At 56.6% G+C, this 27311-nt stretch overlaps 1 long non-coding RNA gene across 1 annotated transcript; it reads left to right on the forward strand.

Annotated features, from left to right (window-relative positions):
* Nucleotides 1-8238: 8238 nt before the first annotated feature.
* Nucleotides 8239-27261, forward strand: LOC131274516 (uncharacterized). The gene is made up of 3 exons (XR_009181742.1): nt 8239-8311; nt 22729-22850; nt 23294-27261. It is a non-coding gene; the product is annotated as an uncharacterized lncRNA (long non-coding RNA).
* Nucleotides 27262-27311: the final 50 nt, after the last annotated feature.

Raw genomic sequence — 27311 nt, forward strand, 5'->3', positions numbered from 1 at the left:
CGCTAGTACCACTGAGGCTTCTATTTTTGCTCTTTTACTCCTCTCGTGCCGATTGGTACTGGGTGGGAAATCTACACCCACCATTTCAAATATCATCAGAGAGGAACGTTTCTGCAGCTGTCTTCACGGCCTCCGTTTCCTCCCTGAGACCCTGGCGGACGCAGGACCCTTAATAATTGTTTCAAGGCCCCTGCCCCGGGGCTGCCTCCATCAGCCCTAACTCGAAGCTTATGCAGGGGGGCTCCAAAAGGTTTGGAAACCGGTTAAAGAGCAGAGAGCCTACCCTGAATTCCAACCCAGCCCGGCCGGCTCCAGCGTTGGGCTCTTTCCAAACCACGCTCGCGTCCCTCCTGGCGACAAGGCCCCGTTTTGGGTTTTGTTTTTGACACTCTCGGAGATGCTTTGCTATAAATACGTGTACAGTTGTTGGGAACATCTGGCAGCCCTTGGCATAACAAAATCCCCCTCGCAGGTCGTGCTGCCGTTGTAAGTATCAGTTCTGACCCATTAGAATCTGTAGACTCCGGTGGTGATTTCAGCTATGTTCCATCTCTGCCTGTCACCCGGGAAGTTTACACGAGATTTGATCAGAATTTCACAAAACCAGGCAGAGCTTGTGTGGAGCTGTCAGATGAAATAATTTGCCAGTGATGATTGTGTGAATTCGTAAATATTTATGAATTCACAAGTTATAAATGTGCAGCTTTCGGGCGGGTGGAATTCGATGCTCACCAAGTCACAGATTACAATGAATATTTACAGAAACCCCAATCTGCTAATATTAGTTCTTTGTGCTTACGAAAAAGCTCTGCTTGGGATTGTAACCCTTTCGGGGCAAAGTGTCTGAGGGAGAAGAAGTGTTGCTAAAGGAATAATCCCCGCAATAAAAAGATAAATAAAACCACGACACATTGCATTTGCGTAGCGTTTACAATTCTCCGTCTTCTCAAACGCGGTAAGCCTCTTGCTAGTCTTTTTTAAAGGTATTTGTTGAGTGTCCTGGAACTGAATTGGAGTGAAAAGGCTCAAGATGGCAGATGGTCAAAAGACCAATTTTTTTTTTCCTTCTTTTAGCTCTCGTTGCGCGATCTGCTTGTTTTGAGGCCTTGAGCAAGGCTCTGAATCCCTCAGAATTGGTTTCTATAGAGAGGAGCTTCTCCCAAATTGAGTCATGGACATTCCACCTTAATAGCACTTCCTGTTAAACACACGGTGGTGACCGGGGAGGCACTCAGCCTGAGGCCTGCACTCTACGTTAAAAATATTAGTAAGCATCAGAGAGGTGTTAAATTCAGACTAACAGCAAGGGGAGACGCTCTCCTTGATCAAGTCAGAAGAAAGCCAAAGGGGAGTGAAAAGGCAGCTCCTCGGTCCCCAGAGGCCGCGGGCGCGGGGCGTCAGGAGCAGCGGGACCCACGCTGCTGGCTGTGTCCGACCTCGGGCCGAGGCCCCGCTTCTCAGAGTCTCTGCCCACGAAGCTGCGAAATGCGGGTAACAACAGATCCTGCTTGAAAGGGCAGCTCTGAAGAGGGAGACACGGGTTCCCACCCGGAAAGCACCTTGCACCTGCAGCTGTGGCTGGTGAGCTGCCTCGAGCACGACGAGGACGGGCTGGGAACCCTGGGCTGTGAGCCCCGGGTGTCTGCGCGCTCCAGCGGCACGGCCCCAGCTTGTCTCTTCCCCCACCGTAAAATGGGGTGGAGTGGGGGGATCGGACGACACGAGCTCCTCTCTTTTCGGGTTCTCCCAGCAGCCTGGAGCTTGAGTAGACCACGTTCTCCCGACCCGGGTCTCCAGCAGGACCCTCTGGGAAGCTGCCCGGATCCCGGCCCACCAGCCCAGCTGCAAATCCCTTTCCCGTCCTCTCAGGAGACCAGGAATTGGAAAATCAAGGCTCCATCAAGCCCTGTGATGGACCCTTCCTCCCAGAGCGCTGGGGCGTTCTAAGACACCCCACCCTCCTCATTGGAGATAATCTTCCAAACTCTATCGCAGATCCGTGCGGCTCTGCTTCTTTCGAAGAGCTGGCTATGGGCCATCAAGCCTCAGTTTCCCTATCTGCAAAACAGGGGCAGAAGATTATTACCGATACCTAACGTCGGTACCCTTTATCCGCCTGTTTGTCACCTGCAAGAGCTGGTGCTGATACACAGCCCCCTGTCCCTGCGCACCCAGTCCACGCACAGAGGAACCCACAGAGCTGTCCCAGGGCTCGGCACCTCTGGAAAAGCTCTGCCGAAAGATGCCTGTGGGAGAGGGAAGGATCGTTACTGCCACCCCCGAGGCAGCACCCTGTTCCGTGAGCTGGGGTCAGGGGGTTGAGAGGGAGATGGCAACAGATATCAATCAATAATCTTCTGTCCTCCTGAAAAATAAAGGAAGGCAGAATAATATTTCATTGCGTGGAGATACCACATTTGGTTCATCCATTCATCGGCTCATGGACTTTTGAGTTGTTTCCACCTCTTGGCTATTGTGGATAATGCAGTGATGAATATCCATGCACAAGTTTGTACTGGATATTTATTTTCATTTCTTTGGGGTATACACCTGGGAGTGGAATTGTTGAGACAGAAAGCCGGTTGAGCTCGCCAGGGCCTGGGGGAGGAGGATTGCGGGGTGATCGCTTGGTGGGTACTGGGTTCCCTCTGGGGTGATGAAAAAGACAGTGGCGACGGCTGCATAACATGGTAAATGAACTTAATGCCACAGAATCACACACTTTGAAATGGTTCAAATGGTCGTTTCTGTTATGTCTATTTTCCAGCGATAAAAAATAAAGGTTATTACACTCTCTGAAACTCTTACCATGCCATTTCCCCCTTCCAATTCCCCGTCTCTTCATTTCATAGAAATTATTGCCCCCATTTTGCAGATGGAGAAAATGAGGCTGGAGAGCTGTTGTGCGAAACCAGAGCCACGCAGATCACGGCCCTTTTGACCCCTGGCGAATACGTATGGAGCCAGGGAATTTTCCACACCGTTTGTATGTGCTGTCTCGTTTTATCTTCACAACAGCTGTTATCAGGTGGGTACTTTTTCACCCCCAGCTTACAGGCCGGGGTTCAGAGAGGTCCAGGGTCACAAAACTAGAAAGTGGGGGACTCAGGATTAAACTGAGGAGGATGATGGTGGTCCCCAGACCTTAAGAGAACACCATTGGTGCGTGCGGGCCAGCCAGTGAGGTCACGGGGTTGGGACCACTCTGACAAGCCCGCATCCAACACCGAGCCTGGCACAGACTGTGCACTTTGCAAATATTTGTAAAATGAGTTTTTAAAATGCACCAGCCTTCCTGATCCTTGAAAAATCTCATCTTATAAACAGATATGTCAGGGAGCAATTATTCGCATTACTCAAGATGTCTTCATTTTATAAAAAGGATTTACATCAGGGTTCCTTTAAATAGCAAGGCCCCCTCGTGCATTTAAAAATACGATTCAATTTATAGCTTGGAATTACGCACAGGCTTTCAGGAGCCCTCTCTTGAGTAAAGGAAGCTGGCACGAATGTCATTCATTCATCTATTTTTTCACCAAGCAATTATTTAGCACCTACTATGTACTGGGTGCCTTTTTAGGATCTGGGGATTCAAAGATAGATGTCATGGCCCCTGCCATCCAAGAGTACACAGTTCAATGGGAAAGGCAGAAGAATAAACAGAAGAGTTTTCCAATTTAGAAATAGGTTAATGCTTTGGGCAAACAAAGAAACGAGCGCCTGGCCTTCACTCTAGGCACGTTGGGTAGAGAGACTTCCCTGAAGAGGGGCATGATGAGCTGGGCCTTGTGGGATGCATAGGAGTTCACCAGTTGGCAACTGCCCAAATATTTTTCCCATAATTAGAACATTAAATATGTGTGGATATTTAATATTTATCAAATTCCATAAGCAGTATCATTTCTAGGCAAACGGGCTTATGTTTCATACTCATGTCACACTTGGAACTTTTGCAAGTATTTTCATACAATCTATCTCAGTCGATTCTCAGAACAATATTGTAAGAGGAGGAGGGCATGGAGTTTTTTCTGCGAGTTTTAAAAATTATTATTATTACAGAAGTAATGTATGCTTACTCTGAAAAACACAGACAACCAAAAGCAAGGCATAAACATGACTTATAATCCCCATTCCCCAGCATATCTAAAGCTCAGCCTATACTCTTCCAATCCCTTCTCTCCCTGAATGTGTATTGTTTAGTTGCAAAAAAAAAAAAATGTAGTCGGAAGTTTCATGATTTACAACCAGCTCTTTTAAAAAGACAACACAACAAGGAGCCTATCTATTCGTGCCATTCGGTCTTTTTCTACAGTAAGTTTTACAGGACCATGCGCTTCTCCATTTTCTGCCTTTACTGGAGCAATTCCCCAGTGCGGGATGAGCAGGCTGTTTCCAGGGGCTCCTCCTGATCTAAACGAGGCCGTGGGGAACATCCCTGCAGCCCCTCGCTGTGCATGTTCGGGTTTAGTCTCTCCCGCCGTCCTCTGACGCACGTCGCGGAAGCCAGGCTGAAGGAGCTGAGGCAGGAGGCAGGGTGCCCCCTCTAGGGAGGGTCCCCAGAGCCCAAGCCTGCTCCCCGCCACCCAGCCCCCAGCGTCTCTTGGCCACCAGAGAAAAACCAAGTCCCGCATCCCCAGGAGGGATGTTGGGCGGGAAGGGAAAGCGATATGAACTGCGGCTGGGGGATTTTATTTTTCCTTCCTTTTGGATCCTATTTAGGGGCCTTGGGAGGCAAGTCCAGAGGGCCGGGCCAAACCGAGGCAAGCCCCTGCAGCGTCTCGCGCGGACATGCCTTCCCGTCGGGGGTCTCCTGGCAATCGAGGCTGTGAGGCCAGAGCTTCGCTCCCCAGACACAGAGGCTGGGTCCCCCCGGGCGATCAGCTGGAGCATGTCACCCCGACTTACGACGGCCGTGCCCGGAGGAGGCGCGGCAGGCGCAGCTGGGTCACAAGCACCTCCTGAGACCGTGCGGAGGGGAGGAGGAGGCTCCGACCCTGCTCGAGACCGCGGGTTTCCCGTCTTGGGTGGAGGGCAGAGCAGGGCACGGGTGCTGCACGGCAGCTGGGGGGCCTGGTGGTGCAGCGTACCTGGCTGGGGTCCTAATCCCAGCTGGGAGGCCTTGAGAAAGCAGCTCGACCTCTCTGAGCCGCCTTCGGCCAGCAGAGGCTGGAGCCCACCCCCGCCCTGTGCTGGACGGGCTACAGGAGAGAGCTCTCCAGAGCAGACCTCTTTCCCTGCTGCTCACCTCCCGGCGTGGTGGGGGGACACGGACAGTGGACAGACGGCCACCAAGCAAATGACCACGCAGAGGCACTTCAAACGGGGTCAGTGCCGGGAAGAACGGAGACCCGGGGGTGCGGGGGACGACCGGGGGCCAGGACAGCGCCAGGCTGGGGGCTCAGCTTTAGAGAGGGGTCTCCCCGGGGGCCACAGTGTTCGAGATGAAACCGAGATAAATGAAAAAGCACCAGAAGGTGATGGAGGGCAGAGGCTGTCCATTCCCGCTGCAGGCAGCAGGCAGCCGGGAGCTTCGGAAATGCCGCTGCAGCAAGTCCGAGTCAAGTGGTCCAGGGCAGGGCCCAGGAATCAGCATTTTTAAAAACTAAGACGGTTCCGGTCTGGGGCAAGGCCCAGGAACCGGTATTTTTAAAGCTAAGAAGGTTCCAGTCTGGGGCAGGGCCCAGGAATCAGCACTTTTAAGCTAAGCCGGTTCTAACGTGCACCCAGCGGGGAGAGTCCGTGGCTTCCGGGCCAGCTCCCAGGCGGAGGGAGACGCAGGTCTCGCCAAGACGGGGAGGCGAGGCTGTGTGTCCTGTCCCCGGGACACGAAGGGAAATCTCGGCTGCGCAGGGCTGAGGGCCGGGCGGGGCCGGGGCCGGGCGTGGAGCGTGTGCGCAGGGGGAGAGCCAGACAGAGCCTCGGGCGGCTCATCGGTGAACCGCGCTCCGGGCTGCCCACCTCACCGCGTCACGCACACGGCAGGGGACCGTGTGTCATCGCCCCTGGGGAAGCGGAGGTGGGGCCCCGGGGCTGGACTGTGCAGGCGCGGTGGCGGCAAGTCCCAGCACCCCACTCTCGTGGCCCCCATCTGAACCACCCAGCGCGCGTGCCCTGGAAGGCGTGCCCCTCCAGATGCTTCCTCAACGCGGGCCTTCCCAAGGTCCCGCTGTTCCCAGCACGGGGCGTATCTGTGCCTTAAATGCTCTGACAAGTCCTGCAACCTAGAGCCTCCTGGGATCTGCTCAGACCCATCGGCAAGGGCAGGGCCGGCCGCAGCTCCCCAGGCAGGAGGCAGCTGAGAGGTCACCACTGCGGAGAGGCCTGCCGGGCCTTCCCAAGGGGCGCCCCTGCGCCCCTCCCTGCTCTGACACCCCCGGGCCTTGTGTGTTTACCTGTCTCACCACTTCTCCTTAATGCAAGCACGTGGTCTGTCTTACGACTGCCTGGGTGCTGATAATTACTTGTTGAATGAAGACATGGAAGGGAGAAAGGGAAGAAAGGAGGGAGGGAAGAGGGGGAGGGAGGAGGGAAGGAGGGAGGTTGAGAGGGAGGGGGAGAGAGAGGTGGAAGGGAGGGGGAGAGAGGGAGGAAAGGAAGGGAGGGGGAAGAGGAGGGGAAGGGAGGGAGGGAGGGATGAAGGAAGGGAGGAAGGAAGGAAGGAAAAGGGAGGGAGGGAGGGAGGAAAGAAAATTAGGAGCCTAGTATTTCCCCTACTCTGGCCACAGAACTTTCTTTTTGCCCGGTACACCTGTTTACAACACAAAAATACAGCTTGGGGAAGAAAACAGAACCTGCTGGCAGCCCGAGCCCGTGGCGGAGGGACGGGGCAGGCGGTCACAGCCCCGGATTCCGTGCCCCTTTATTTACTTAGTCTGATGTTTTCGGGTCTTACCTCTACCCCCCGCCCCCAGCGACAGCCTGACCCCCGGCGCGGGGCGCAGCCTCGGCTCGGCCCAGAGCCCGCCGTCGGCGCCTCGACCCCACGCGCGCAGCTGCTCGGCCCGTCTGGCCCTGGCGAGCCGGGGGTCCCGGGAGCCGGGCGGCACAGCCCGGCGGGGCCGCGAGGCCCGCGTCGCCCCCGCCGCCGAGGGAAACTCCATTGAACGGAAGCATATGGCTGCGAGAGTGCGGGAGCCGGCCGCATTTAAACTGCATCAAGCCCTTCCCTTGCCTCGAGAGCTCTCCATTTTTCAAAGCCGTCGCAGGATGCCAGGCTGCAGTTCGCCTTTCCCTGTTCACCTGCCTTCAGAGCGCCGAAAAATAATGAACCTCGTCCCGCGCCCCCCCTCCAGCCTGCAAAAGGAGGAAGCAAAACAAGCAGCTACCTTCTTCCTCACCATTTAACATGTCTTGACGCCTTCTCTTCCCCCAAAGAAGGAATTGGCAGTTTTCTTTATTCCTCCTTTTGCAAGAAGTGTTTGCACTATGCAGATCAAACCCCTTTATTCCCAGTTTCTTGTAGGCTCTTGTGTTTGGAACTTCAGATAGGGAAGGCAAGGCGGGCGCCCGTGGAAAACAGAAGGCGGCCCTGGCTGGCAGATGACAAGGTTTTCATTCAATCCATTCATTCATTCATTCATTCATTCATTCATTCATTCATTCATTCATCTATTCATTCGCCCAGCAAACACTGGGCACTCACACTGAGCCAGGAACTGTCATTCATTCATTCACTGCTCATTCATTCATTTGTTTATTCATGAACTCATTCATTCATTCATTCACTGCTCATTCATTCATTTGTTTATTCATGAACTCATTCATTCATTCATTCACTGCTCATTCATTCATTCGTTTATTCATGAACTCATTCATTCATTCATTCCCCGAGTCCCCATTATGGTTGGCACATCAGGAACACAGCAGCAGTCTCCATGAAACCTCTTTCAAAAAGACCTCAGTCCAGGGAGAGAGTGTCAACTGCAATGTAAACTATAATCCAGGCTGTGTAGCAGTGCTCCAAAATGTATTCACCAAATGCAATGAAAGTGCCACGATGATGAAAGAGGTTGTTGATGTGGGAGGGGTTCGGGGGAGGGGAGTGGGATATATGGGAACCTCATATTTTTTAATGTAACATTTTGTGTGATCTATGTAACTTTTAAAAATAAATTAAAAGTATGTATTTTTTAAAATGACCGTAGTTCGATGATCGGTTGCAAGGCAGACTTTATTTTTAGCAGGAAAGCTAAATTAGCAAAGACTGTCACAAGGGGAAAATCGTAGGCAAGACCTGGGAGGGATGTGCGGGGAGGAGCCAGGCCCAGAAGCAGCGGGCGCATTTCACGCAGGCCTCCTCGGCACCCTGCAGGTAGGCACGGATGCCCCCTTTTATGGGATCTGCGGATGGGGAAACTGAGGCTCCGAGAGGAAAAGAGGCAGGGCCGAGCTCACACCGTGGGAAGGTGGGCACAGAGCTCCGTGTGGTTGGTGGACATCCAGGAGCGCAATAATAATGCTAGTCCCCAACGGGACAGGGTGGGGGCCGTGGTGACGCAGAGGTCCCCAGCCTCATCCCATTTTACCCCCTCCGCCCCGCTGCAGTGGAGTGGGTGTTATACAGCCTGTGTTCTGCGGATGAGGAGACCTAGGCTCAGAGAAGCTAGCTGGCGTGCCGGAGGTCACACAGCGGTTAAGTCCGAGAACCAGGATTGATTTTGTTGCCCTGGCCCCTGTGCTCCACCGCCCGGGGCGCACACACACGGCGCAGCCAGAATCCGCCCCCGGCATCCCAAAGACTCTTGGAAGGAACCCTGAGTGTGGCTCTTCCCGGACAAAGCCTCCACTTAATGATGGGGAAGAGGCTCCCCTGCCATTTCTAGATCCTTCTGAGAAAAAGCAAATAATTCTCTGGCCGACAGTGGGGTGAGGAGACGGAGGGGAGGGCGGGTGGTTTTGCCATGGCCCTGGAGAGGACGGACACATTTCCCACGGCTAACGGGGTCCAGACCAGCACCCCCAGGTGCAGCCAGGCCAGGGGCCAGGGCTGGAGCCCGCACGAGGGCCCCAGCTCGCCTTGCGTCCCTCGGATCCCATTACTTTTTCATTAGAGCGACAGTGCCTTGCTCAGATAAGGCGAAGGGGGCAATAGTCTAAGAAGGGAGGCCTATTTTAAAGCCACAGGGACTTTTCTCCCCTCCCTAGATGGGGAAAAACACAAAATCAGATCGTCTCCGGGGATGGTGGGCTCCTGGACGGGCTCGGCGAAGGCGTCTGGCGTCGCGCGGGGAAGCCCAGCTCGTTCATTTCACCCCGGGTCGTCACCACTTGTCATCCGCCCTGTCCTCTGCTCCTCTGCTACCTGAAACGATGTTATTTTTGTTTTAAATGGAGATTATTATCCTTCAAACAGAAATATTGCCTTCGATTGTAGAGTAAGCGGATAATGAGACCTCGCTGGTAATTTCACACTGATGACAAGGGACGCATCTCCGTGACTGATTGACAACTGCTGGGAGGAAACCGCACGCCTCCCTCCCTCCCGGGCTGGCTGGAGAGGGGAGGGGGCGGCGGCCAGGAGCTGGGGCGGGGGGCGGGGGCGGGGAGGCCTACTGGCCCCGTCGCCCCTGCCTGCAATCTGTGGGGTCTTCGCCACCTCGTCAGGCATCCGAGCTGACAACTGTGCGAAATTGAAATTGTGGAGTTGATTAAATGATGTATTTAAGGCTTCATCAAAGGCGGAGGTGGGGATGGGGGTGGGGGAGTGAGGAAGGGAAGAGAGCAGAGGAGATGGAGGGAAGGGGGGAGAGCGGGAGAGAGGGAAAGAGAGAGGGGTGAAGAGGGGGCGGGAGAGGGAGAGGAAAGGGCGAAAGTAAGAAAGGGAAAGGGGGATGAGAGAGGAGAATCCAGAAGGAGGAAGGGAAGAAAGGGCAGGAAAGAAGAAAGGCAAGCAACGACAGGGAAAAGAAGACGAGGTGGGAGAAAAGGCTGAGAGGCAGACATAATGGGGAGCAGAAAAGAGGAAGGAAAAACGGAGAATGGAAGAAGGAAGCAGAGCGAGAAAGAGAAAAGAGAGCAGGGCGCACAGAGAGTGATGAAGAGAGAGAAGGAGGCTGAGCGGGGGCAGAGAGGAAGGGGGGCTGCTGGGGGCACGCAGGTGGGGGAGCCCCACCGTGGCCCCCTCCCCGCCGGGCCCCCGCCCTGCTTCTCTCCCCTGTAACGTGGGGAGGGTTTATCTCGCCAGGAGCAGCAGGCTCAGTCACTGATCTAATCAAATTATTCAGCATTAAAAAACTGCCAAGGCATTCCAGTACTTCAGCTTCCAGAGGCCCAGCTGGGATCAAATGCTAATCAACATCGCCGGGATATTTATTCCCACCGCCGGGCTGCCGCGTGTTTGCTTTCCGCCGGCTGCATACTAAACCCGAGGGCGCACGACGAGTCGGCCGGGGGCACGGGGTCGGGAGCTGGGCCGCGTCCCCGAGGAGGGCGGGCAGGGGCGGGGGCCCACCGCGGTGCCCGCGGAGCCCGGGCTGCTGGCCCCTAAACTCGTCTCCGCCGGGACCCCTGCCACTCCTCCAGCGTCCTTCTCCTCCCCGTTTCCACTCTCAGGAGTCTCATTCCAGGGCAAGCCAGGCGCAGGCTGGGACTCGGTGAGGCCCGCCTTTGAACCTGGGCTCTGTGACTGCAGGCGGGTGGCCTGCGCTCCCCTGAGCTCCTGCGTCCTCCCCTGTGGCTTCAAGGAGAGGGAGGACCTGTGCGTGCCTACCAGGTGGATTCGGGTCTGAGCCTTGGCTGTGTGACTTTGTGCGAGTTACTTAACCTCTCTGTGTCTCCGTTTCCTCCTCTGCGAAATGCAGACAGTAATAGCACCCATCCCAGGGGGTTACCTGCTGTGACCTTTAAATGAACTCGTTCAGGGAAAGCCTAGAGAAAGCATCAGGACCATTAGCACTAATCATTAGCTCTTGCCACTGCAAAGGCTGGATGAAAAAGACGCACGTAAACTGTTTCGCAGGGAACAGTACCGGATGAGCCAGAAGGAGGAGGAGGATTCGAGGACTTGGGCCGGGTGCGGGCCTAGCAGCGCGTCGCTGCACAGTCGCCTGAAGCTGCTGACCTTCTGCCCACGGCTCCGCCTCGCGCCTGTCCCCAGCCCAGGCAAAGGGGGCCGCTTCCGGGAAGGCCGCCGCCCCGCCCCCTCCCCGCGGGGGGGCACCGAGGCAGACCCCAGGCTCCCCGGCTCCCTGAAGGTCAGGGCGCCCCGCAGGGGGAGAGCCTAATTAATTTCCTTTGTTTTTCAGAGTTTCATTTTTTAAATTACAGCCTTCCCTCCTCTCTAATAAATACTCAACAATTAAAGCTTTTTTTCCCAAAGTGTGATTTCAACATTTCAATGTCCCTCCCCTCCTGTCACCTTCGCTGCCATAAACAGATTCGTAAAAACTGCTTTTGACGCCCCAGCTGCCATTAGCCACTTAAAATCCCGTAATTATCATCCTATCATGGGCCTGTTAACGAGCAGTAAAAATAAGGCCATTGAATATGGTAATTTATTCGTAAATTAGCCTAATGAGAATAGGTTTCAGACGCTGTTTACTTGCGGGCTGCCTGTGCCCCCCGGCCGTGGCAGTGGCGACAGGAGGGCCCGCCGGGGAGGGCGGCGTGGCAGGGCGGCCGATGCCCCCTCCCCGCGGGCTCCGCGCCCACCGCTTTGCCTCTTGTCCCTCTGCCGGGACGATGCGGGGCTCCCGTGGGCCCCCGGGCGGACCCCGCCTTTGAAAGCCGGCCAGGGCCTGCGGCCTGCGGAGCCGCGCTGGGAGAAACGCTGGGGTGACCCTGGGCACGCCGCCCTGCGGCCCTCGGGGTGCCCATCTGTAAAACGGGGTAATTGTACCCACCTCATGCAGTCGCTTTCAAGAATGGGTGCATAGATGTGATGGCTTAGAGCAGTGCCTGGCACAGAGTAGGTGCTTTATGCATATTATCACCATCCTTTTGTTATTAGACCGTGGCTCCAGCAGACGTAACCTGGGGCCGACTCAGTTGCTCTCAGAACAAATCCCCCACTCCCGACGAGATCCAGTGCAGGGCTCATTTATTCACGCGCCCAGATATGTGTCTTGTCGGCCCAGTACATGCCAGGCCCAGCGCTGGGGGCATCCGGCAGTGAGCACGGCCAAGGCTGTCTCAGAGACAAGCATTCGAATGCAAATGTGCAACGTCAAGTGAGCAAGGTAAGGCGGGGAGCAGAGCAGCGGGGCTGGGAGTCAGACCCCACAGGGCTCCGGCGGTGTGGTCCCATGACAGCGCCTTGGTGCAGGAACTGAGGATGCTGGGAATGCTATTTTAGACAAGGGCCGGGGAAGGCCTCTGTGAGCCGTGCAGGTACCGGGGAGGAGAGGGCCAGGCAAGGGATGGGCAGGCACAGAGGCCTGAGGCTGGAGCAGGGCTGTGTTCCCAGGGCAGCCTGGAGGCCAGCCGGGAGCCTGAGGGACGGTGGGAGGAGAGGAGGCAGGGAAGGGGGCTGGAGGCCAACCTGGGAGGGCTTTGGCTTCAACTCTGAGAAGTAGGGAGCCATGGAGAGGGTTGGAGAGAGGGCGGTGAGATCTGACTTGTATTTAGAACTGTCTTTCTGGCTACAGGTGATGACCTGCCCGGGGGAAGAAGGGGGGAAGCTGGGAACCAGTGAAGAGCCAGGGACACCCAGATGCCTGGCAGAGGGGGCCTGGACGGGCAGGTGGGGATGCCGGTGAGAAAGATCAGGTTCGGCTGCAGTTGGAGGTTACGGCAGATGGGATTTGCAGGCAGATTGGGGGCGGAGGGTGGAGCATAACAGAAAGAGAGGAGTCAAGGGCGACGGCAAGATTCCAGCCTGAGAGCCCGGAGGACGGAGAGGATTTTCTGTGTGATTTGGCTTTGGCTGAAATTTGGGCCCAGGGAGAGCCTGGGGTCTGAGTGGGTCTCTGCCATGCCCTAGCTGGCCTCTAACGGCCAGTTAAGCTCCAGGAGGGCAGGGACTCTGCCCACCCTGCTCAGGCCGTGTCCCCAAGCCCCAGCCTGGCGTGTGGTGCGCTGAGTCCTCACCGCATGCCAGGCACTTTGCTTCCAGGCCATCTGGCCAGACCTGCCCTGCCCTCCGGAGCACCAGGCTGCTGAGAGCAGCGGGCGTGAGAAGCACAAGCCCCCGCTTGTGGGCCGGCTGTCTGAGCCAGCCCAGCCCATGCCCCGCTGCCTCCCGCTGATCTGGTCTCATCACCGCCCTGTTTCGACATCTGTCCCAAAGCCTGCCCAGCCCCGGACGCAGTGATGGCCGAACCCAGCCCACACCCAGGCAGTCTTCTGGGAGCCCCAGGGCCCCTGCAGCTGAGCTCCAAGCTCCCTCCCCAAGCTGGAGCTTGGAAGGAAGGAGTGCTGGATTCCAGTCGTGGCTCTGCCATTATTAATGCCTGCTGTGTGACCTCAGGTAAGCAGCTCGCCCTCTCTGGTCCTCTGTTTCCATCAGCAAAGGTGATGGACCTAAATTGTAAGCTGTAGCATTGTTATGAGAAAAGCTAATGCTCAACAGGAATTTATCCCAACAGTGATGGAGGGTTTAATTTGGAGGGAGGGCTACGTAAGAAAAAAGTGTATGGAAAAAGGTGGGAGGGGCTACACACAGCAGCAACGAGATTTGTTGTGAGGCTGTTTCCCTCTCGGTGCAGAAGGAATGAATCAAGGGAGGGAGGAAGCAAGGACCGCCAAGTACAGCAGCTCAGGTTGTGGACTGCCCAAGGAAGGGCCTTGCAGAGCCGGAGGCCCTGGGGCGCGCGGGGTGCTTTCTTCCACCTCCCCCAGTAGTAAGTACAATGTGCGCCTGTGTCTTCCATGACACTAGCAGCCCACAGCCCCACCCCGGGTCCAGGACCCAGCGCTGGAGCTACTGGAGATGGACTCTGCCCGCCTGGGCGGGCGTCCGTGCCCCTGCCCTGCCCCCTCGCCCGAGGAACCCTGGCCCCTGGCTCCAGCCCTGAGGGAGGAAGCCGGCCTCGGCCCAGCTCACGGGGAAGCAGGCCCGCTTCGGGGCCTCCTCTGCGTCGTGCGGCTCTGATGACTCGCGGGGTGTGCCCCCGTGATAAGTTCTATGACGAGGAGGAGAGACACCTGCCCGTCTCTGTGTCTCTCTCGCTGCCTTCTCTGCTTCTGCCTCTCGTCTCATTCTTTCTTGTCTTCCTCTCCCTTCCCCACACCGTAACCTTCCCTGACTCAGGCTCAGGTCTGCCTGCCTTGGCCGGCACCTTCACTCCGCCGGGACCCACGCCAGGCCCCTGCACACCCACCTTCCCAGGGACTCCTCGCTGCAGCCCCAATCCTCCCATTTTCACCAAGGAGGGCAAGGAAGCTCAGAGAGGCCCGGTGACTACCCTGAGGTCACACAGCCGGGAGCACTCAGACATCTGGCTCAGCCCCGGTCTGCGCGGGCCGTTTCCAGGGCTTTCCCTCTCACCGTGGCCGTCGGGCAGAGGCGCACCCCGCCGGCTGGCAGTGCAACCGCGGGCGGTCGTCTTCAGCCTGTGTAAGAGCGGGGCGGCCCCGCCTCCGGTTTCCAGCGGCTCCCGGAGGTGCGTGCTCCGGCTCAGGCCCTGCCCGCACCTTGGCCAAGGAAAGAGCCTCGCGGGCTGGAGCCAAAGCAGGATTGGAACCTGGATCAGCGATCTCCTCAAAACCAGAGGAGGCAGGCGCGGGACTCTCGCCTCTCAGACCCACAGCTGGAAGCACCATATCGTAGTTTACACTGTTTGGACCCACGGGCATCCTTTTTGAAATACCCCGCCACCTCTGCCCAAGGCCGTCCCCGTAACGAGCCCCCTGGCTCCGTCTCCTCGACACCTGCTGGGGACCTGGCCCGTTCCTTCCACCTCCTGACAGAGGCCGCGAGTTTTCGGGGGCCACGGCGACGACGAGGTTTCCAACCGACTTTTGACCAAACGGATTTCCAACTGCCTTTGAAAAGGAGACTATCTTTCCAATGTACCAAATAATGAAAGATGACGGGCGAGTTTATAACTGTTGATTTAGCCACCGCGCTCCCCCAAGCCCTGGCTTGAGTTCTCTGGAGGTTTCCGTCGGGCATTAATTCACTCTCTTTCTCCGTGCGCGAGGCAATAGGCCCCCCCGAAGCCATTCTGCGGTGCATTAGCTTCAAGGCCCGTTGGAAACGGTTTAGCCTCTGCTCTTAATAGACCCCGCCACGTAGGGGGTGGGCGAGGGCGGGGACGGGCGCTGGCGGCGTGGGGGACCCAGCAGCGAATCGCGGGGCGGAGGCCGCCTGAGCAGCCGCTGCGGCACGTGGCGAGGGAGCTGGTTTTCGAGGGGCCTGAGAGGCCTCACGATCCCGTGAAGTCTCAGAGAAGGTCGAGGCGGGGAGCCGCAGGCGAAGGCTGGCTGGAGCCTCCCCGGCCTTGCCGCACGCAGGGAGCACGTGGGGAGCCTTTTAAAACCCCACAGCCCCGATCAGTTACATCAGCATCTCAGAAGCTGGGGCCTGGGCATTGGCGTTTCTCTGAATATTCAAGGTGACCCCGATACGGGGCCAAGGCTGCTAGACCAGTGGTTCTCAAAGTGGGTTCCCCAGGCAGCAACGTCGGCATCATCCAAGACCTTGTCAGAAATGCACGTTCTCAGGCCCCACCCCAGACCTGCCGAGTCAGACACTCCAGGGTGGGGACTGGTGCTCCGTGTGGTAACAAGCTCTCCGGGAGATTCTGATGCTCGCTCAAGCTTGGGAGCCCCTGAGCTACCCCTCCCAGGGTAAAAACGTTGCATGTTCGTTCTCTCGGCCATGCGTCCACCCATTCATTCATTCGGTCACTCACTCACCCAGTTGCTCAGGTATCCAGCAGGTGTGCCCTCCCCCTCCGAGCCAAGCCCTGGGTGCCTGACGTTGGGCAAATGGTCATGAGTCGGGCGTGAATTTTGCACTCACGGAGCATCCAGTCTCCACACGGAATGTTCCAGACCATAGAGTCAAGGTGAAGGTCATCAGAGCCAGGGAAGGGTTCGGCTTAAGGTTTCCGATAATGGCTTTGGTCTCGCTCTTTTCTTTGCCTCTGTGGGTCCAGTTGGAGCAGCCTGCGCTGCCCCGGTGTCATTCAAGGGTGCCTCTCTTACTCCCTCGACGTTCCTTCTACAAACACTTCATGAAGCAGCCACAGGATTCCGGGCTCAGCGCTGGACAGAGGCCTGAGCCAGGAAGATGGGCCTAAAACGAGCCCCAGAGGTGAAAAGCGAGCAGGACAAGCGACAAGACCGGAGGGCCTGGAGCAGACAGTTCCTGATGGACGCTCACCCCGGGGCCACGGACATCACGCGCCTTCTCCAGCTGGCTGGAGTATCAGGTGGTGCCCTTCCCTCTCAGAAGAAGAAGGCAGTGGCTAAGCCTGCGGGTTCCGGCCTCAGCAGCACAGGTTGGCATCTAGCTCTTAGACTCGCTAGCCGGATGGCCTTGAACTAGTCCCCTCGTTTCTCTATGCCTCACTTTCGTGATCTATAACATGGGAGTAAAACCGGTGCCTGCCCCCAGGGAATTGTTCCAAGAAGTCAACGATGCTTTGCAATGTGCTTAGGTTGGTGCCTGGCACATAAGTTCTATCCAGCGCTTGTTCACTGATTCACAACATGCCCTTGTAACGTGTGCTCTGCTCGGAATGACTTTATATTTTAAAACCAGATTGCTTCTCACCATTATTGGAGACCTTGCTTATCTGATGATAACTAGAGGGCATTCATTTTATAAAGGGAATACTTTGGTTGCATTTGCTTCAAGTGAGGTAGTCATGTCACCTCCTTGGGACAGTGGCAGAGAAGGAGCTTTCCTAGAAAACCTGGCGGGATTATCGTGAAACCTCTGCGGAGGGCCAGGCAGTTCCTGGAACTCCTCCCCTTTACCTCCTGACCAGGCCACCTTCTTTCCTTCCTCAGCCCTGAAAGTGCCTCCACTAGCAGGAGGGGAGATGGTGTTTTAACTGAAAGCTTGTAAGAGATGACACGTCCTCCCTTCTTAACCTCTCAGGTTGGAAACTCTTAAGAAACTCAACAAATCCACAAGCAGCCCTTGTCTGGAAAATGGCCTCCCTGTGCACTTCCTGTGAAACAGGAAGTGGTCACCTCCTGCCTTGTAGGCTTCTTAGCCGAGGTGCCGTGCCCCAAACTGCTCCCCTCAGCAGGGCCCTGGGCGCAGACTCCCCATCGCCGCCCGGCACACAGCGACCCAGGACCGCCAAGGAGGGTCAGGGCGTGGCGGATGATCTCAAGCCTTTCGCAGTTATTACAGGTGTGGACAGGAAGAAAGCAAAGCCAGAAGCTGTTCTGAGAGCCAGCCGTCAAGATCTGAAAGGAGCGTTCTGTTTGCTGGCCCTTCTCGCCAAGGATGATCTCAGATTCGTCTGTTCCCATTCACAGAGGGCAAAGGGCTTGATTTTAATAAGGGGGCCGTTCCGTTCCCTCCTCTTCTGTTCCTGAAACTCGGCGGGGTGGGGACGCTGATGATCAGAACTGGGGCGAATCCAGAGAAAGTGTCCTAGCCTGGGCAGCCCGTGCAGTCGGCTACCTACGAGCTCCTTGGAGCTCGTTCTCCCGCAGTTAGCGCTCTGCTGTGAGCCTCTGCCTGCCCCATCTCCATGGATTCATTCACTTACTTATTTTTAAGGCTGAACATTTATTCTGGGAGTACAGAGTTGGAGAAGACACAGCTCTCTCATGGAGCACGGAGGTGGAAGGCAGGATGGGGACAAGTGGACAAATAAACAGGCAGTTAGACAGTCGTGAGAGGCACTGGACATCGGGGTGCTGGAGAGAATGGTGGAGGAAGCATGAGGCCCAGTCTGGGAAATCGGGGTTTGGGGGGTGTTCTAAGAGCAAAGGGCACCCCAGCAGAGGAGGGTCTGTGTGGCACCTTTTGGAACCTGCCTGCATCCCTTGGACCTTATCAATTCCATGTGCTCAGCTGCAGGTATGTGAATCTTGGGTCTCTTTCGAGATATCCACAGGGTAGAGTGAGAGCACCAGTGGATTCACAAGCCTGCCCCAGGGCATCTCTGCCCCCACGCCTCCAGCGAGATGGAGCGTCAGTACCCCAGCTCCCTCACCTCTTGGAGGGGAAGGCTCTGACACTTGCATTCTACGCATTTCCTAGAGTTCCTGCAGAATTAACCTCCCATCCCCTGTAGGGATAACTGGCCATCAGTTACCTTCTTCTCCTTTCTCTCCCGCTCTCCTCCTGAGGCTTCCCGGGATCTCCTCCCAAAAATACTGCGTGCCCCTGAACCCTTATCTCAAAGTCTGCTTCGGGCTGGGGAGACGCTGTCTGCGGTCGTGCTCAAGAAGGAGGACTTTGGGTTCCTGAAGGTCCGCTCTTCCTGTCAGTGTGCCGAGATGAGGGTCAACGCGGGGCACACGCTCTGCGCTGCACACCCATGTCTCCGGGTGCCACCGGGGAGGTAAGGCAGAGCTCTGTGATATCCCCACAGGGCTGGGACGTGGCCTGTCCTGCCAGGCCAGGGAAGGCTAGCAGCCTCCAGGACCACCGCCCCGGCCCGCCTGAAGCCACCTTCCGGCCACACGCACATTGAACCCCTGCCTGGAGGCCGTGCAGTCCACCTCACCCATGTGCTCCATAGGAAGAGAGCAGGAAAGCACGCCGCCAGCTGGACAGGGTCCTGGGGTAGGCGCAGCTTGCCGAGGGGTGGCAGGGAGCGCATCTCGTAGACCATCAGAGTTGTGCCTGTGGCTGCTTTTGAAATGTTAAGTCCAGCCGGATTGAGCCTTCTGGCTATAGGGGCTGGAGACAACCGGACTTGGCTTTGCAGGAAGGAGGAAGTGCAGCTGCTCCAGGCCCTGCTGGTCCACAGGGCTCGCCTCTCCTCCTGGAAACCTCCAGATGGGAGCCCTGAGGGCCGGGCAGAGATGGGTCCTGGCCCCCCAGGGGCTCTGCTGTCATGTGGCAGAGGCAGGATGTGATGCCAGCGCGATCCCGTCCCAGGCACCTGGTCTGCCATGATTTTGAGGTGGGAACGGAAGCCCAGAGGAGGCGGTGGTTTTCCCTGGAGACTCCTGGCCCAGGGCTCTTCAGAGCATGGTGTTTGCTGAGCGCCTGCTGTGTACACAGTCCCAGCAGGCTGCTTCCCTGGCTGAAATGACCAGCCGGCCCCTCGGGTGTCCTTTTCAGGGGCGCTTGCCCTGGTGCATTTCGTGATTTGAAAGGAAAAGTCTGCAGTTAGTAGAGAGGAGGAATGAGAGAAGAAGGGAGGAAGGGAGGGAGAAAGAAGGAAAGGAAAAAAGGAAGGAGGGAGGGAGGGAGAGAAGATAAGGAGGGGAGGACAAACATGCAGCCTGAGGAGACAGGAGGGAAAGAGGGAGGGAGAAAGGAAAAGAGAGGGAGGTGGACTGCGGAGCGGATTCCTCGCCTGGGCCCCACGCCTGAGAGCTGCACAGCTGGGCCGCGCGTTTCTCCACATCTCAGAGCCTCAGGTTCCTTATTCGCTCAGTGAACTTCTGGTTAATCCATTCCTCTGTTGGGTTCAACACAGAACACCAACAACATCGACGAGAACATAATAGTAACAGGTTTCGTTAGCCCTTGCCAGGGCCTGGCCACCTCCCAAGTCTCTGATGTCCTTTTTTTAATCCTTAAACAACCCCACAGGAGGGCACTCATCCTCCCTCTTGTCTTACAGATGGGGAAACGGAGGCACAAGGCACGGTGTCAGGAAACTCGAGAGGGGCCCAGGGCTGGGGGCTCGGGGGGCAGCGCTGGAATGGACCATAGGCTCCCCGTGCGCAGCCACTGGGCCGCGCTCCTCTGCGGTCCGAGGAGGCCACACTCAGCCGGGAGGACGTGAGTGGAGGCACTCGGCCGATGCCGAGCACACAGTAGGGCTGGCACCGCGGCTCGCCCGGCCGCCTGCTTCAGCCCGAGGGCCGGCCTCTTGAACCCAGGACCCCCGGCCCGCTCCTGGGCATTCCCTTCCCGTCTCCACAGCCTCGCCCGCCCCTGTCGGGACGGTCCCTCTGGACAGGGACTCCGGGCCAGGCCTGGGCCACCTCGCCAGGGCCCAGCACCCCATCACCCCTCCGCCGCCTTCCAGCGGAAATTATAAGCACTTTGTGTCAAGCCACGGCGGGCGCGCGGCAGGAAAGCGATTGAGGTCAGGCAAGGCAGACAGCCTACCCATCACGCCCACCGCAGCCATTCCTCACGCGGTGACATGCAATCTCCCGCGGAGGGTCACCTCTGGGGAAGCGATTCCTCCAAGCCCAGAGCAAGTGCCAAATTGCAGCTTTGCCGAATCATCGTGTGGAACACATTGAAAATAGCTGCCTCTGTAATAAATGGTTAACCAAAGCAGCGCCTTGCCCCCGGCCTAGCCGGGACCGGGACGCCGGCTGCCTGCAAATGCGTCAACCTGTCCGTGCAGGACCCCGTGGCCCCGAGATCCCGCCCTGTGGGCCACGACCCCCCGCCAGGCTGGGAAGGAACGAGCGGGGAGCAGGGGGTGCAGCTTTGGCAAAGGGGGTGAGCAAGACTTTTCCGGCATCACATAGAACGCCCCGTCGGAGGCAGAAGAGGTGAGAGGGGGACTCCAGCTGCACCCTGGTCGTTGCTTCGGGGCCCCCCGGAATCTGTGACAGGAGCCCTGCCCGGCCGGGAGGCCTTTGACCAGGCAGTGCTCCTGCTCCCTGGGCCGGCAGCTGGGAACGCCAGAGGCTGGGGTTGGGGCGACGGGGAGAGAATCGAGGGGCAGGGGAGAGAAGAGTGAGGGGGAGGCAGAAAGATGAATGCGAAACGGAGGGGGAAAAAAGAGAAGGACGGTCCAGAGCCTGAGAGAAAGAGAAAGCAAGCTAGCCTGGGAAAAAAGCAACAATATGGCAAGAGAACGTGCTGAAGACGACAGAGATGGAGATGGAGAGAGAGGGAGACGGAGAGGGTGTAAATCTGCCTTTGGAAAGCTGGGTTTTGTCTTCACTGAGAAGAAAAAAATGTTCTTTGCTGTCGAAAGCCTTGAATGACACCTGTGGCTCCCCCACATCCCCCCCCAACACCCGACACTCAGCTGGTGCACACACACGTGCACCCCCCACGGCCATCCCGCCCCCACCCTCATCACGGCATAAAGAAGGAGCTGCAGGGTCCCCGCCAAAGGAAGCAGAGACCGAGGCAGACGTGGGGGTGGACATGGGGGGAGGAGGGCAGAAGGCAGGGAAGAGGTGGCCCTGGTCAGGGGCACGGAGGGGACCCAAAACACAACTGGGATGGAAAAGAATCTTGGAGGCCCGCCCTGGGGCCATCGGAGGCCTGCTTGGGCGCCGCAGCCCCCCACCCCCCAGGCAGGGGCCTCCGCTCCTCTCCGTCAGCAAGACGCATTCTGAACGCAGTCAAGAAATCCCAGCAAAGAGGGGCCAGTGTCTGACAGATCAAAGAGCAAAGCTGCCACTTCCCTCTCCCCTCCCGCTTGCAGCACCCCCCTCCCACCTTGTGAAGTGGGTGGACAGTTTCCGGCAAACTTTTAGCCCGGCTCTCTGAGGCCAGCCCTGCTAACTCCCAATAATTTGCCAAAATTAACGGCTTTACGGCCGCGCACTGGTTTGGATCAGCCTTTTCATCTGCGCCCTGCGAGGGGAAAGCATGTTCTTCCCGGACCTGCCTTTGGCCTGTGCACAGGCCCCCGTTAGCTGGTGCTTGATGGCTGTTCCCGTTTTCGCTGTCCGTAGAGAATGTTATTCCTGTGATTAAGGGTGCCAGGGTGCTTGCGAGTACAAACACACCAAAGTCCTAAAAAGGGCAATTAATTCTTAAAAAAAAAAAATGCAGGAGAGTGGGAGAGAATGGCCGCTCTGTTTACGGGGACGCGAGAAAGAAAACAGCTAGTTCTACGAGGTGTCCTGGCCAGGCAGTAACGTCTCCTGGAACTATAGAAAAAGAAAATGACGAAACGCAGATGTCCGTGGAAAATGTGGTCCGGCAGACGTTCGGTCATCGACGAGCGTGCGTTCACTGTTTATTCATCTGCTCGGTTCTGGGCCGGTCACCAGAGGAAGCCACAGGGTGTGGGCGAGTTGGACACACTGGACTCAGCCCCCCTCCGGGCCTCAGTTTCCCCATCTGCCAAATGGGAGGCTGAACCCCCAAGGGTGGCTGTCAGAATTCAAGGGGAAAGTTGTATACCCAGGATTTAGCTCAGGGCCTGGCATGTGGTGGGTGGACATATAACTCCCCTGGTTCCTCATTCATTCATTAACAAACATTCATCCAGGAATATTTATGGAGTGTCCTTTCTGGGCCAGGCTAGCTCCTCAGGGTCCAGAGGTGAAGGAGATGGTGAGTCTCTGCTCCCGGGTAGATTTGGGAGGCAGAAGCCAAACTAGAACATTAACATGCCCGGAGTAATAAGTGGGTGGGCAGAAGGCATGGCTGGGACAGTCAGGAGGCAGAGACCCAAGTGGGGTGACGGGGTGAGTCTTGTTGATGTCGTCCCCTGTCCCCTGCATCTTTCCTAGACTGAATGGCCAAGAGAGCACGCATGCACAGACAAGAGCTGCACGTTGCAAGGACTGTTGCATGGGTATACCCAGTGCATGTTTTCTGTCCCCCCGCAAATTGTTCTAAGCCCCTACTATGTGCCAGGACTGCCCGAGACTGTAGGGAGGCAACCGGGACGAAAATCAGATGAGATCCCTGCCTCCGGGTACTTCAAGGCTAGAGAGGCAAATAGACTATAAATGAGCACAGACACTGTACTTATTCCATCACAGACTCTGGCAGGTGCTACGAGGAAGGAGCCCCCAGACCTGCAGCAGGGGCCGGCGGAGCAGATGCCCGGGAAGGAGGCTGTGAGCCAGCGACGGTGGAGCTGAGCTCTGAGAGTGAATCAGAGGTCAGGAGGCGAAGCGGGTGGTGAGAGAGGGAAGAGTGCTTCCAGCAGAAGGAACAGCATGTGCTAGGACCAGGCTAGCGGGAAACTCAGAGGCTCTGGGTTCAAATCCCGCCTCTACTGCCTCCCGCCTGTGTGACCTTGGGCCGGGTGACTGGTCACCCAGCCTCAAGATTCTCATCTGTGATGTGGGGTCCCTGAAACGCACTGCCTACCCTGCTGTGAGGCCCTGAGTGAGGGACGTGCTCAGCCGAGGAAGTTCTAAACCAAGGTGCAGTTCTTGTAGAATTGCCAGGGTGGGCGCTGGGACACCTGGCTTCTAGCCCCTGTTGTCACCCTCAGAGCCTGTCTTCCCTGTGCCCATAAAGCGAAAGGGTCCCATTCCTTGTTTTGTTTTTTTAACTTTTTTTTTGAGCATTTATATTTTTTATTGTATTTCTTTGCAGATACGCAGATCGCAAAAAAAGTTACAGTACAGAACACAAGAGGTTCCCACACCCCCCCACACCCCCCACTCCTCCCACGTCCCCCGCGGTGAGCGGGAGTGCATGCCGAGGGCCTCGTGCGTGCCCACTGTGGGACGTGGGGGCGAGGGTGATGGCGGGGAGCTGAGCCCAGCTGGCGCCTGTTGGGTAAGAGAGGCGGGCTGGCGCCTGTTGGGTAAGAGAGGTCCTCGGCCGGGCCTCCCGCGGCCCCCGCGCTGTCCGGGCCTCCTGGGCTGCGTGGGGGGGCCTCTTCTCCCCGACTCCCTGCTCGCCTCCCTGCTCTCCCAACACCGCCTCCCCGCGGGCCTGTCCCCGCTCTTGGCTTTCAAAGCCGTCTGTGCTGCCGGCCCCCAAGGCCCCCTCCTGAGCCCAGGCTCCCACGCCCAGCTGCCCCCTCCACATCTCCGCTTGGACATCTCCGTGGCACCCGAACGTGGCACGATCTAAACTGAAATCCTGATCGCCCCCCAGACCTGTCCCACCCTCGAAGGCTTCTCCACTCTGGGAGAAGGCAGCGCCCCGCTTCCACTCAGGCAGGGCAGCTCCCGGAAGCCGCCCTGGCCCCCTCTCTTCTGCTCACGCCCTGCGTTCTGCGAAGGCTGTGGGTTCCAACTGCATCATCTACCCAGCATCGGGCACCTGCCGGCACCTCTGCGTGACCCCCCAAGTGCGTGCGGTCGTCATCTCCAGCGGGGTTGTTGCAGCCGCCTCCAAAACGGTCTCTGTGCTTTTCGCCTGCTCCCCCCCAGCCAGAGGGATGCAGCTACAGGGGACATCAGGGCGTGCCATTTCTCCGCTCGAGACCCCCACTCGCTCAATGCCCAAGTCCTCACCGCTCCCTCCACCACAGCCTCTCTGTCGCGGCCTGCCTCAGGACCTTTGCACTTGCTGATCCTCCCCCACCCATGGCTCAGGGGTCTTCGGGTGTCACGGCTGCGGGAGCTTGCCTGAGCAAAGTTACACCGCTCCCCGTCTCCTCCTCCAGCCTTCCTGACCTTCGGAGCACTTTGCACCTTCTGATGTCCTATGTATTTACTCATTCTCCCTCTCTTTTTCCATCCCACTTTCCCTGCACTAGAAGACAGGCTCCCGCGGGGCGAGGATCTTTGTCTTGTTCACGTGGGGGGGATGCTCAGTAAGTTTTTGTGACTCAAGCCATGAGTCAAGTCGCTGGCTTTTCCGACCTGACCTTTGAAAGCGGCAAAGGACCACCTTCTGGAGACACCTAGAGTGCCCACCCATGGGATGCCTGGTCTTCCTAGAGCTGGGGGGCGGGGGGGGACGCCGCCTCGTGGTGAGCTCCCCACAGGCTGATGGGAGAAGAGAAGGTGGTGGAGAAGTGTGGTTAAGACGATCCAGCTGGAATCCCCGCGCTAACTCTTAGGCACTACAACCCTCCTTCCACGTTCCCAGCACACGGTTTTCTCACCCACAACTCGGAACAGCGTCCCCTACTCTCCCTGAGGACTGCTTGATGTCCAGCGGGCTCTGGAGACGTCCCAGGACGCCCCCCGGTCACCTCCTGTGAAAGGAAGGAAGCAGACAAGGAGAACGTGAACCGCCTCGCCGGATCTTCTGTGTGGCCGTAGGCCTCGTCTCGTCCCCGGAATCTGGGCACACGAGGAGCCCCGCGGGGCCGCCAGCCCTCCACCTGCGCGGAGATCAGAAGCCCGGCCTTGGAGTTCTCCAAAGCACGCGCGAACCTCCGCCTCCGACACTCGCAGCCAGCAGCTGCTCGTCCCGGAGGGCCTGGCAGACCCGCAGCCAGTGTCCCCCGGGGGCCCCCGAGGCAGCCCGGCCGTGCTCCCCGCCTGCTCCCACTTAACGGGGGCCCCTGCCATTTGGACCCAAGAGCTAATTGCGCCGGCTTCGTCTTCAAGGAAACCACAAACACGCTCTTGCGCCCACGTTTTACGACTTTATAACTCACCAAATAAACCTGATTCCTATAACCATAAAACAAAGCCGAAACGAGTTGGACATGGATGGCGAGGAGAGGCAGGAGGGGGGCGGAAATCGCCGGAGGGTCCCTCAGCTGCCGAGGCGCTCTGCGCGGATTTCGGCGCCGCGGTCTTGCAGAAACTTAATATTCCAATCAGCACCCAAGCAAGGCATTAGAAGCCAAGGAGTGCATGAGTGCCCCCATAGCTGGGGGAATATTACTCACCAGGTCATGGTCGGCTGCGTAAAATACAACCCTCATATATCATTATAACTGCCAGCCAACGACAGTTATAATTGAGACGGCAATAACTAGGAGAGAGTTCTTTAATTTAACATCCAATTATTACAAGTTATCACTTCTTAATAAATGTAATATAACAGACAATCAATGTTGCATGCGACGGCCCAGACTGCAATGGGATGGGAAATTTATATCCTGGGGAAAAAAATATACTCTGTGTAGAGCGTGCGCGTGTGCGCGTGCGTGCGTGTGTGTGTGTGTGTGTGTGTGTTTCGGCTTTCCAAAGTCTGCAGCGGCTGTGATAAGTGTTGCAAGACTCGGGCTATAAATAGCTGAGCCTGCCTCAATAGCTGACATCTCCACATTTGCATATGTACAATAGCTCCAGGCCAAGGGAGAGGAAGGAATGAGAAAGGGAAAAAAAGGTTTCTTCTCCCTGGCACAGGTTCTGAGGGATAGCAAGAGACGGCACAAGCCCGCCTGCCCAGCCCGGCCGCTGGCGAAATCGCCCTACTCCTAACCCGGAGGGACAATATTCTCTTTTCTTTTTTCAAAAGTAAAAAAAAATGTTTCGATGGGCGACAAGTATTTAGAAAAGTGAAGGCACCCGAAGTATGCAGCTCGATGGCTTTTCTGCAGAGTGGACACGCCATGGACCCAGCCCCCGGGTAAACGATAGAAACAACCGGCGCCCTGGACGACCGTCCCCTGCCCCTTCTCAGCAGCGTCCCCTCCTTGCTCGTCCAAGGCAACTGCTGTCCCCGTTTCTGCTTCTGTCAGTTAGCTTGGCTGGTTTCTGAGCTTTATGTTCATGGAATCATACCGTACATCCTCTCTTGTGTCTAGCTTCTTTCGCTCTATATTATGCTTCCGAGATTTATGCTGTTGCATGCAGAAGTGGTTCGTTTGTTTTTATTTCTAGATACTCTTCAACTGCACGAGTACTCCACAGTTTCTCCATTCTACAGTTGGTGGGCATTTTTTAATCTATAGAACTATAACAAATAGTGCTGCTATAAACATTTGTGTGCATTTCTCCGGTCAACATATATAGACAGTGCTGTCAGGCGTGTACCCAGGAGGGCAACCACTGGGCTATGAGGTAGCTGTCGATTCAGCTCTAGTGGGCACTGCCACAGAGACCTCCGAAGAGGCTCTGCCATTTTGCACTCCCAGCAGCGGTCTACAAGAGTTCCAGTTGCTCCACAAATTTCACCAACACTTGATATTATTGGTTTTATCGATTTTAGTCATGCTGGTGGGTGTGTAGGGGAATTCCATAGTGCTTTAATTTGCATTTTCGGACCACTAAGGAAGTTCTTCACCTTTCCATACATTTATTGTGTGTCCTTTTTGGAGAAGTCCCCATTCAAGTGTTTTGTGCATTTTTCTACTGCGTTCTTTTTCTTCCTCTGGATGCAAATCTTAGGCAGTTCTGTGTATCGCAAGTATATTTTTCCATGCTATGTCTTGCCTTTTCACTCTCTTACTGATGAAGAGACACTCTAACTGTTAACACCGTCCAGTTTGAAAATCCGTATTTTAGTGCATTTTCTGTGCAGGACAGAATTTTGATCCCCTTTAAAAAAAAAAAAATCTGCTCAAGAATGGGTTTTCATTAAGCTTCCAGGAGAACATTATTGGTTGAGAGGGTATTTCTGTTTGTTTGTTATTTTGACCACCTATTTGTATGCAACTCATTGTACGTAGATTCAGTGGGTAGAATAAAATGAATTTTCATTCACTGCTCATCCATCTATCCATTTGTTCATTTATTGAGTTGCATAAGCCAGG

This window comes from Dasypus novemcinctus, chromosome 19 (genome assembly GCF_030445035.2).
Source record: "Dasypus novemcinctus isolate mDasNov1 chromosome 19, mDasNov1.1.hap2, whole genome shotgun sequence".
Classification (NCBI taxonomy): Eukaryota; Metazoa; Chordata; class Mammalia; order Cingulata; family Dasypodidae; genus Dasypus; species Dasypus novemcinctus.